Consider the following 12,382-nt stretch of genomic DNA (forward strand, 5'->3'; position numbering starts at 1 on the left):
TAATCCTATTAGTATTTTTCAAATTTAATTAAATGATTAGATGTTAATAAGCACTCTTTTATAATTCCATTAAATAGGTAATAAAAATGAACGACTGAATTAGAATGATAAATGAATTTATTACAATCTAATATATCAATTTTTGTGTCTTAGTCTTTAAAATCAATTTTTCAAATTTATTGACATTCTGAATAAGAAAAAAATTAAAAAATTAATGTTTATTTCTTACATTATGAACATATGTATAAATGATTCTATAATATTAAACAAACATGAAACTTGAAGTTTATCTATTAAATTGTAAATAGATTATGGATATTTATGTAAAATAAAAATTTTTATGAACATAACTAAAGAAATAGAGCTTGAAAAGAAGATTTCTTATGTTCTTTAAATATTACACGAGTATTTATATTTATATTATGCATAATTTATTCTCAATTTGTGGATTTTTATAAATTTTGCATAAACACATAAATATTCGAAATTTAATTAGACAAAAAAGATAAACAAGCTAACTCATTCTATTTTAATCACAATCTATATAATATTACTTTATTCAGTAAGTGCAAAATTAAATTGATTATATTTCAATAAAGAAAATATCTATCGATATTTTTGTATATCAATCTTTATATTTATTTTTAATTTTTAATATTACTTCTTAAATAACTGAATATCTATAAAAATAGAAAAAATATTTTATTCTCAGTTTCATGAAAAACAATGAATTTTCAAGAAAAATGAATAAAAAAAATTTTAAATATTGCGTTTTACAATAATAATATTGATCACAGTCTCTTATCTGATATTGTCTCAACTTTCCTCTAATTTCGTTTCATGTACGAATGAAAAGTTATTGTATATATTTGCTGTTTGTGCTATTATTTTAATTCACTTTTGAATTAAAATATTTAAATTTATATTCATAGAATTTTTTCGAAATGAATATCGTAGATTATATTTAGTACGCAAGTATAAATACAAAGAAATATAAAATACGAAGAAATGTGCTACCCACTTTTTAATCATGAAATTATTTCAATACTTTTTCTATGAATATAATATGCGTATTTTGTATAACGTTTATAAAATACTAAAATACTAAAATGCATATATTATATTTAATATTAAATAATAATTAAATATTAAATATACATATTAAATTCTTAAAATATCATTATGTAAATAGATATTAGAATTATATGGACAAAATTTGAAAAAAGATCTTGAATTGTACATAATAATACAAAATATTTATTGAAAAAATGTAAACAAACGTAAGATAGAAATAGAAGATAAATATTATCCAGATTAATCGATTTCCAAGAAGAAGGAAAAATTTATTCATTAAAATTGATGACATAAACTTTTATATATACTTTGCAAAGAAGACAAAAAATTTTATTTATTTCTTAATAGAAGTAATAAATCCTTCTAAATATGAATTACTTCTCTAAACAAACATTAATTGATTGTAATCTATTCAATTCATTTCAATTTCATCCGATTGATACACATTTTCAAAATTTAATAAAGATGCAAGATATTATCGATGACTTCGTTATATCGAAACTGTAATATTTTTCTTTGTCAGAAAATTTGAAAAATGTGAAATCAAATGAAAACTAATAAATAATAACGAATATTTCATAAAATAAAATTTATATGGTTTTTCTTTAAATAAAACGTAATTTTATTTTAAAAATAGCACCGAATAATAATAATATTTTACGATAATTTCCATAAAATAATGTATTAGTGATCAACATGGAAATTACGTGTATTTTCGTTGTTCTGTTGCACCTATGGTTGTCACGAAATACATGGAATTTTTTTCTACATGTATACCTATGATTTATAAACATTTTGTTTCGCCTTTGAAAATTCTATGCAAATCTTGCAACTATATGTATTAACAGCATAAGTTCTGGAAATTTTGTATTTAAATAGAACTACATCCGCCATTGTAATGTGAATACAGAAGTTTACGCCATAAGTCACAAGGAAGTCCTGAAACGGTATGTTTTTAAGATATTCCTAGCACGGCTGGAACATTATAAACCTGATGTGAATATCGTAATTGCACTTTTTAATCGACTCGATGAATAAAAACAGCAAATTGTAGGAAAATGAGATAATATAATGAAAATATTTTTCAATATTTTTTTTGAAATATATTATGTAATGGATAATAGATGAACTGTTTTACTTTTATTAAACAGGCAAATTAAATGAAATGAAACTAGAATGTTGAATGTTAAACAGTGGACAATAATAATAGCATTGTTATTAAAGCAACATTTTGTTTTTGAATAAAATTAAAATTTTATATAAATAAAAATTACAATATGTTACAATAAATGTGGAAAAACATATTTTTTTTATAAATTTAAATATAATATAAAAAAAATAGAAGTATATACATGCAATATATATATATAATATTTGAATTAATATTTATATAATAAATTAAATTTATAATACATATATTTATGTTATTACATACTTTCTTATTTTATGTTTTGCATTATATATATAATGAATATTACAACGAATAATGTTTTGGAACAAATTAATAATAGTATACTTTACTATAATCTTATAAAAATATATTATCTCTGTCTCAAAAAAATTCTTTGTCAATTATTGCCAATATTGAAATAAAATTAAAATATTTTTGTTATACAGAAAAAAATATTTAAAAATTATTATGAAACAAGAAAAGCTTTACTCATCGATACCTAAATATAAGGAAAAAAGTATAATAATATTTTTTTATACATTATTATTTTATTCATATTCCAAAAAAATATTTCAAAACAAAATGTAAACATTTTCTATTTCCATATAAGATAAGATTGGACTTTGTTCAATTTTATCTTAATATTTTGATTTTATGAACATGATTATTTCTCATATCGGAATTAAAGATCAAACAGGAAATTCTATTTCTTAGCAATATATTAGAAAAATGAATGATGGATTGTCATGTAACATAAAGAATTGCGCAGAAAGACATTGGTCATTATGATTAATGTCAGACGTCGATAAATGCATTATATCGAAGCACCAATCATAAATTTTTCTTCTTCTGAAATGGCAAATTTATGTCAAATAAAAATGCAAATATTTTCTTTGACTATGAGTCACGTTATATAGAATGATTTATAAATAGATAATCCATACTTAAGAAGATAAATATAAAAAAAATATATATATAAAAAAAATATTGTGCATATAAACATGGTCTAATGTATAAATATGTTCATATCTTAATAAAATTTGACTTTTATATGCAATAACTGTTTCTTTATACTGTAAAAATCATATTTATGTATAATTATAAGTTTATTAAAAATATTTTTGTTTATTGTATATCTCTAAATGAGTATATTATTATATATCTATTGATCATCCTTCAATTCTATATATGATTATTATTTAAACATTATACATTGTCAAACTTTCTGATATGAATAAAAAATTAGCTTTAATATCATTCATATCAACTTTTATGTTCGTTTTATTCTTTAAAATCAATTCTTAAATTTTTTTTATTAATTTTAAAGATATTTATAATGTTATTTCAGTATTTCAATTTATTATTAATATCAATATAATTAATATCAGTTAATATAAGGCCCTGAGATTTACATATTTGATTTTTAATTATCAACTTATTCGTGATTTGTAATAACAACGTTATCTATAAATATCAATGAAATGGAAAAATGGTAAAATATACATACGAAGTGCAATTATTATATATGAAATGTTATAAACATAAAAAGAGAAAAAAACAATCATAAGAGAACGAAAATAAATGAAAGGCAAAAGTTGAATTAAGTATATGATATAAAAAATAGAAGTGAATTAGATTTTCAAACAATAAATTTTAAAACAAAAGCAAATTTTCAAAGGATTTACACATTTTTATTTATATATACTATTTTTATTAAATACGTAATCCTATTTTATTTGAAATATAGTAGTAAATTGATGATTTTCTACTCATTCATTCTTATATAAGTAAATATCAAGTATTTTTATAGCTTGTAAAATATTAATAAAATTTCCCATTAATTTTTTTATTCAAATATATATAAGAATATATAAATATCATATTTATAAAAACAGTTAATAATTTATTCGTTTAAAACATTTTGATTATTAACATTTATTAATGTATAATGTTTAATTGAAATTACATTAAATATTTAAATTTATATAATTTACTGCGAATTCGTTATATAATAAATTAATACTTTAAACGAAATTATTAGTAATTACAATATTAGTATTACAGAAATTATTAGTAATTACAATATTACATGTTTGTAAAAAAAATCAACGAATCGTCAAACTAAAAAATCAATGAAAGAACACAATTCTAAAATACGTTTATAAAGTACATGGTAGACATTTATTCAATATGCATCCAATGCAATCGTTTTCCTGTAAAATTCGATTTATCGCGTCAGTTAGGAGAACACGCTTGTCGCGCTCGCATCAATTTCAACAAACAAGGGGGAAACAAAAGGGAAATCACGAACAACGCGTTCTATTTCGAAAAATACGTTCGTGAGGATAATACTAGTCGGATATGTGAAATTAGCGTTGTATGTTGCGTCGAATAGATACAGATCGTGACAGTCGAGGCAATGACGCGGCTCGGCACAACGGGACATCGAATTAACTGAACGCGCCAACGAGAAATATGGGAATAATCTTCGAAGCATGGAGTACACCGAACCTGAGGTTAGTCGCAAATAACAGTAATAGCGAATGTCAGAGTGATTAGGCTCAGAACCGTGTGTCCGTGAAATGGCTAGTTTCACTGTCAAATGATCACTTGTTTGCATGACGAGAGACGCGAGAGATCGTTTTCCTAACCTGTACAACTGTGACACGATAGGTGGCGCATTAATTCAGTGGCGCGAGTGGCCTCTATTCGAGATGACCGATTTTGTTTCGTAACGCGTTAAGTGTACATATATATATCAGATATGCCATTCTTTATATTTTTTTGTCTCTTCTTATCTGTTATCGGTTCGTTCTTTTAATATTATGTCTTGTAGTTGTTTTGTAGTTTTTTTCTTCTCTTTAGTAATAATTAAATTTTAGTTATCGTATCTCTAACTTGTACAATTGTGACAATAGATGGCAGGTTAATCCGGAAAACGCGAATGGTTTCTTTATTCGAAACAACCGATTTTGTTTTAATATGTTAAATATATATATAATATATGTATCAGGTATGCCATTCTATGCCATTCTTCGTACATCTCTTTTTATTCGTTATCGGTTTATTATTTTAATATTGTGTCTTATAATGTGTTTTTTCTTTTTTAGTTATAATTTTGTTTTGCAATTTTCAAATAACTTGCGATCTATTTTCTTTATATATTAGATGAAAATTTGAAAAATTACACTTATCTATAGTCGTGGAATGAGTAATAATATTGGCTTTATAGTAGAATATGTTTTAAATAGTAGATAAATATAGTAGAATATGTTTTAAAATATTTTGTAAAAACAAAATAAAATAAAATTTTTAAATATATTACATATTACATATTAAAATACTTATCCGTATTTTTTTATTTTTAAAATTATATTTAGAAAAAAAATTCAGAATAGAGAAATTATTTATTTTATTTTAGATTATTTATTTAATTATAAGATTTGGAGAAAAGAATTTCATTTTTTATGTAGAAAAGATTTTATAAATAATTTTAATATGAAGGCATAGAAATACGAATATATGAATATACGAATAGTACGAATATATAATAAAAAGTATTTTAGCGAGACATTTTTTTGGAATATATAATTATTATATTGAAATTAATAAGTATTAAAAAATTATCAAATAAAAATGACAATTGCTGCTTAGAAGATATTTGATGAAATTAAATTGAGAACCATTGTTATAATTGTATTTATAGATTTAATTCTAAAACTATTCGAATCTTGATTCATCATATGGAATTCAAAGATTCCTCGAAACCATTTAGTTTTTATTTGAGTAATTATTAGAAAAAAAACTTTTCTGATTTTAATGATCTTGAAATATCTATCGACGATGATGTTTTTAATTTTTTTTTATATATATTTCTACATATTTTTTCACATGTAATTTATTCTTAGCTTTAAAGATAACACAAAACTATTCTTTTATTTTTTTAAATATATATATATATATATATATATATATACACATATATGTGTGTGTGTGTGTGTGTGTGTGTACATATTTTTAAGAATTAGAGTTAAATTCAAATTATATTTGAGTTTAAATTAGATTAAATTAAGTTTAGAACGCCTGAGGGATGTTCTAGTTCTATTCATCCTGTCCTTTGAATACCTCACAAAGCATCCAATTAGGCCTAACATAGAAGATCTTGCTTCAAGAAAGAATTAGATCTATTTCTGACAACTTTTTGAATTATTATGTATGATATAATTTGCAAAAAAAAAAAAATATTATATTATATGAAAACTAAATATACTAAAATGAAATAAAAACTAAAGAATTTATTACAAATTAGATCAATTTTCATCATTATTTTATACAATAAAAATCTTTTTGATGTTATAGTATAAATCAAAAATAGTTCTAAATTTGAAAAATTCAAATACATTTATCAATTAAATAACTGTAATTTTTTCAGTAACTATTTGTTTTTTCTAATAATTAAAACTAATTATCATTTTCTAATTAATTTTTTCTATAAAATTATTACAAATAAATCTGCTACAAATTCTTCAATGAAATTTTTATTTAAGTAATGTTTCATTCATAATTTTATTCATAATGAAAAATTGACTTCCTTTCTTTTAATTTTTTTAAACTTTATGCAAATTTTTTTATGATATATGTTTTATTGTTTTTAAGAGTATTATGATTTAATCGCTATTTCAAAATATTTTTTCCGTTGTTTAAATAAATAAAAAATCTTACTTATAAAACTTATAATAAATCTATTAAAAGTAGCAATAATCGTTATATATATAACTAAAATGTGAAGAAATGATTTAAAAACTTTTATAGTATGTTTTATTTTTTCAGTATATTTTATTACAATTTTATCACTGTTTAAAAATATTTTTTTCATTATTTATATATCAAAATAAATAAAAAGAAATAGATAAAAAAGTTATATTTAAATTTATGAAGAATAACAATTTATTACAAAAATCTACAGAATAAAACATAAAAAAATGGTTTTAAAAAATTTTAATCTAGCTTTGATTTCTTTTTTGGATTGAGATTAATAAAATTAGTATTCAGATTTGAAAGTTTACTATATTTTTCATTTTAAATATAATTGAAATTTTGGAATTACAATTATAATACATTATATCAAAAATATTTTTGATTAATCTCAATTGTTTCTGAAATTTCTGAATTAAATTTAAACATATGTTATAGTATATAATTTTTTATGAATTTTTTACGAAAGAAAAATAATTTTGATTAAAAATTTTTCGATCCGTGAATTTGAGGAATTCATTTCTTACATTTTATTATAGAATTAAAAATAGAATAATGAATTATTTATGAAATTATTTAAATAAGTTTGCATTATCATAAAATAATAATTACATTAAATTAATAATAATAATAAATTGACAAATGATATTTTGATGAAAGAATAAAATCTAATTTTTTAAAATTAGTTATTAATTCAAAATTAGTCATTTCTTTTCCTTTTTTTTTTTTTTGCTTCTTCTCTTTTGATTATAGAGCAATTAAATAATCCTCGATGTATACAAGATACAAAATTAATGAAAATCATCAATATAGATATAAAAAGACGAATAAGTAAATAATTATTGCATGCGCAATTTCGACAGTATAATGCAGTGTTTCTCAACTAATAAATTATATTAATATGCTACGAGAATATCATAAATATGTTGTATTAAAATATTGTATAAATATAACTAATAATTGAAATTATATGATATTATATTAATATCTGCAAAAAATGTTAATCAATAATCTTAAATAAGTCGATTAATATAATAATAAAAAATTATTATCAGTCAATATCATTAAATAAAAATATTTGTAATTATAGAAAAATTCTTTTTTTTTCTTTTGAAATAAATGAAAAATAAATTACAATAAATTTTTAAATTGTAATTAATATTTTCATTATTAAATCACATTTGTCAGAAAAACGAAAATTATTTAATGATAAATTAGAAAAATATACAGATTAAAATACAGAACATCAAGTTATATCCATTTGATACAATATTTATACGTTTTTTATATAATATATATATATAATAATTATTATGTATATTTGTCGTGCAAAAGAATTAACTATATAACTATATACTAATAGATAAGATACTAATTGCTAGTTCTTTATATAATTAATGCTTTTAATAAATTAATAAATAAATTGTCTGAATAGAGAAACTAAGAAAAATTAAAAATACTAATTTTAATATAAATAACATATTTTAAATATCTTATTTCTTTTAAATAAAAAAGATATAATAAATATAGATACATAATAAGTCAAATATATATTTCAAGAAAAAAGTTTTTATCTTGACAAATATAATATATTCCAAAAATCTAATTATAGTATAATTTCAATCATTATTATATTTTATCAATTTTATTCATCAATTATTGTTTTTATTCCTTATAAATATTTTTACATTATTTTTTTGTATATTCTATGTTCCAATAAAACTTCCATTATATGAATTAAAAATATTAAAAAAATTTATAAGAAAATTTTTATTTCATAATTGAACAAAAACTTAGTAAGTTTTATTTAATATTTAAGACAAAATAAAATAAAATGAATATTTTCTTTATAGAAAGAACATATAATATCAGATATACAATAATAAATAAAAAAAAAGAACAATATTGTCTAATCTATGGATTCCAAATTTTATTAAAAATTAAATTAATGTATTTTCTTCAATATCACTTGTCTTTTTAAATCTTAAATGATTTAATAATAAATGATTGCTTCCAAAACAAATAATATAATGCATCTTTATAACCATTATTATTGAAATAAATTTTATTTCACAAAAGAAAATAAACTAGAAAGTTTTATTGTATATGTAATTTTTATTAAAAAAAATAGTATTATTGTGTTAATCATATAATGTTTTTTTTATATTATTTTTTTTATTCTATCATATTAATATTATAATTTAATAATTCATATATATGACAATTATCGAAATTCTATTTTATAATTTTGTAAAATGTACTGTTAATCCAAAAACATTGGGAAACACTGTTATAATGCAAGGAACAAACGAACCGCGAGCATAACAAATTGTTGTCACGCGCCGTTGACGAAATTTGAAATTAACCGTTACCGGCTGTCGGTAAATTGCATATAAAAGTGCCTAGAAAAAACGGTTCCGTTAAACGCGTTACAATTTTTATTTTTTTGTTCTTTTATTTAATTTTTTTACTATTTCCATTATCATTTTTTTTCGTCTATAGCAAAACATTTAATTTAATATATAAAATCGAGTCAATTTTCCAGAACATAGAAGTAAGAATAGAAGCAAATTTTTGAAGTTATTTTTTCTTCTGTCTATAGATTAAACCAAGAAAATATAAGAAACATCATAAATATAATATATATAGTAGTTATAGATATTATAAATATAGTAGTGCAAAATCAAGAATATCTAGAATAAGAATATATAAGATACGTATTTTCAATTTATTTCAACCTGTAGATTCATCCTCTGAATTATGAATTATGCATTATGAATTATCCTGTATATGCAAATCTTTTTTAATGCGATATCCCTCCGAGAGAAGAAATGGATCTTTAAAGTTTAAAATTTTTTTTTGTTTTTTAAAATTTTATAATACGAAGTAATGCAAAATTTCAAATTTTAAAATTATAAAATTTATTTTACTGCCCTGTTGTAAAAATTATTCTCAAATGAAGTCATATTTAAAACATGAAAGAATATTGAAATTTTGAGAGTAAATTTCAGTCTCTCAGAAATATTTTACGCTGAAAAAAATTGATCATTGTTCTTTATAAGCCATTATGTTTTATATGTATATAATTTTTTTTTAAAAATAAGAATTTTCTATTTATTATATATTTTTTTTCATTTATTTTCTTTATTAAATAGGTATTCTTATAAGATAATTATTTAAATATTTTGGTAAACTATTATGTATACTGTGCGTTTATTCTTTTATTACTACTATTATCTATATTGTATTCTTTTTAAATTGAGAAAATGCAATAAATCTTTGAATTTTAATATTATTTATAGAATTTTTAGTAGTTATAGAATATTTATATTTGAAAAGATTTATAAGAAATTTAAAAATTGATTTTATTTTCTTAAAAAGAATTAAATTTTCCTGTAAGATAATATTCAAATATTTCTGTGATCTAATATTAATTAGTTATTATTATATTAATTAGTTTTGTGTACAGTTGTGTAATAGTAATTGAAATAAGAAATAAAAATATTTATAGAGAAATATTTCTTTAAATGATTAATTTGAAATAATAATTTGTTTATATGCTATAAAATATTATTTCTAATACAATTTATTTAATTTTATAATATATTATAAATATTTCAATTATAAAGTTTTTTATGAATTTGATATGATTTATTAGAATATATATTTAAAAATTTTATATTTAAAAATTTGTATTTACATGTTATAGCGTTAGAGATTAATTTCATTAATTAATAAATATAAGACATTTATTCTTCGAATAAATAAATATTTTTATTTTTTTTAATTACTTCTCTATTTATTTTCCTTGTTAAATAATAATCACAAAAAATATTGAAAATAATAAATGCAAATTTAGATATATAAAATTCACAAATAAAATATTTCAAATAATTATTTTTAATACATAGTTAAAAAATTATTATTTCAATTTCATAAATATATTTAATATGCATTATAGAAGTAAATATTCGAGTATTATCTATATTTACATTTTAACGAGATTCAAAAAATTTTCTATTTAATAACCATTCCAAACTATTGTTTGAATTATATTCAATACTAATATTGATTCCCGTTGACACTATTGTCTAAGACTAATTAGCATTTATTCAATAAAAGAAACTCATAAATGCTAACTCGACAAAAGATACTTTACCTCTCTTTATTTCATTTTAGTTATTTTCTACAATTTTCTACACGTTGGCGCAGCACGTCGATTCGAACAAACGGTCGAATATATTTTACACGAAAAAGTTCAAAGCGATACTGCTTTTTCAAAGGACATATCGTATTTCATAAAAATAGATGAATCTCCTGAGACTTCTCTTTCAACAGTTACGTACCCACCCTATTATTCCACATTTTTTTCCTTCTTTTTTCTCATATTCATCGTTTAATCGTCTTAAATTTTGCGATGTCAAGTGAAATCCGTGAAATGATCATTTTGAAGAATAAAGAAATCGTTAAAGAATCGTTAGTCAGTCTCTTTCTCAAAACGAACAATCCAAATGATCACTAACGAAATAACGAGATCACGTACGTTTCAAATATATTATACGTTTAGACTGAATGAAATGGTGGAAATTTTCTCGAGAATTTGCTTGAATGTTAGCGAAATGAAGTTGGTTGCTTGCATCCGAAATCATGGTAATTCAACACGATTTTCAACTGGATATAACTTCTCCTGTAATTTCAATAATATATTCTACGCGAAAATTTTCATATTCCGAAATCATATTTATAAAGAATTATTTGATTATTAGCGATTGATTGTATTTTTTAATAGTTATTTATATTACTAAAGAGGATTAGATATTATGGAATTCAAATAAAAATTTTATTTTATTCTTTACTGTTTCGTTTTATCTTAAATAATTGAACATTAATATATTTAAAAAGATAAATTATTTTAATATTTGTTACTTTATTTTATTTTTATATGATGAAATTTTTTCCTTTTTTTTATATGAAATTTTTATTTTCACAATACAATAATATAATGATTTTTTGTATTTCTATATCTAAATACGTTATTTCTTTGATTTAAAATGGAATTTCTCATATTCGAAAGTTAATTAATTATAATACTCAAATAAAGTAACAAATATTAAAATAATCATTACTTAAATAATATTTATTAAAAATAAATTGATACAGCAAATAAGAAATAAAATATAAATTTTGCTTGGATAATTATTTAAATAGAGAAGAATTTATTTTTTGAAGTGACATTATATAGTAATATCTGAAATATTATTTCAAATATCATTTCATCATTTCATAGTATATATCATAACACTAGTAGATATAATATTAGTAAATTATATACTAGTATATAGTATAGTACATTATGATATCTGTTTAAGATTATTTTAACAA

General features: G+C 20.0%; 1 protein-coding gene and 1 long non-coding RNA gene across 5 annotated transcripts in view; one reads left to right on the plus strand and one right to left on the minus strand.

The window, feature by feature from the left end:
* LOC107992518 (beta-1,4-N-acetylgalactosaminyltransferase bre-4) overlaps window positions 1-12,382 on the minus strand; it is a 99,931-nt gene that overhangs the window by 18,968 nt on the left and 68,581 nt on the right. The window lies entirely within an intron of this gene.
* The window catches only part of LOC133665877 (uncharacterized), a 113,401-nt gene continuing 105,113 nt past the window's right edge, over window positions 4,095-12,382 (plus strand). The window contains exon 1 of the long non-coding RNA XR_009829316.1: window positions 4,095-4,761. This is a non-coding gene — a long non-coding RNA (uncharacterized LOC133665877). The remainder of the gene's footprint in view (window positions 4,762-12,382) is intronic.

This window comes from Apis cerana, linkage group LG3 (genome assembly GCF_029169275.1).
Source record: "Apis cerana isolate GH-2021 linkage group LG3, AcerK_1.0, whole genome shotgun sequence".
NCBI lineage: Eukaryota > Metazoa > Arthropoda > Insecta > Hymenoptera > Apidae > Apis > Apis cerana.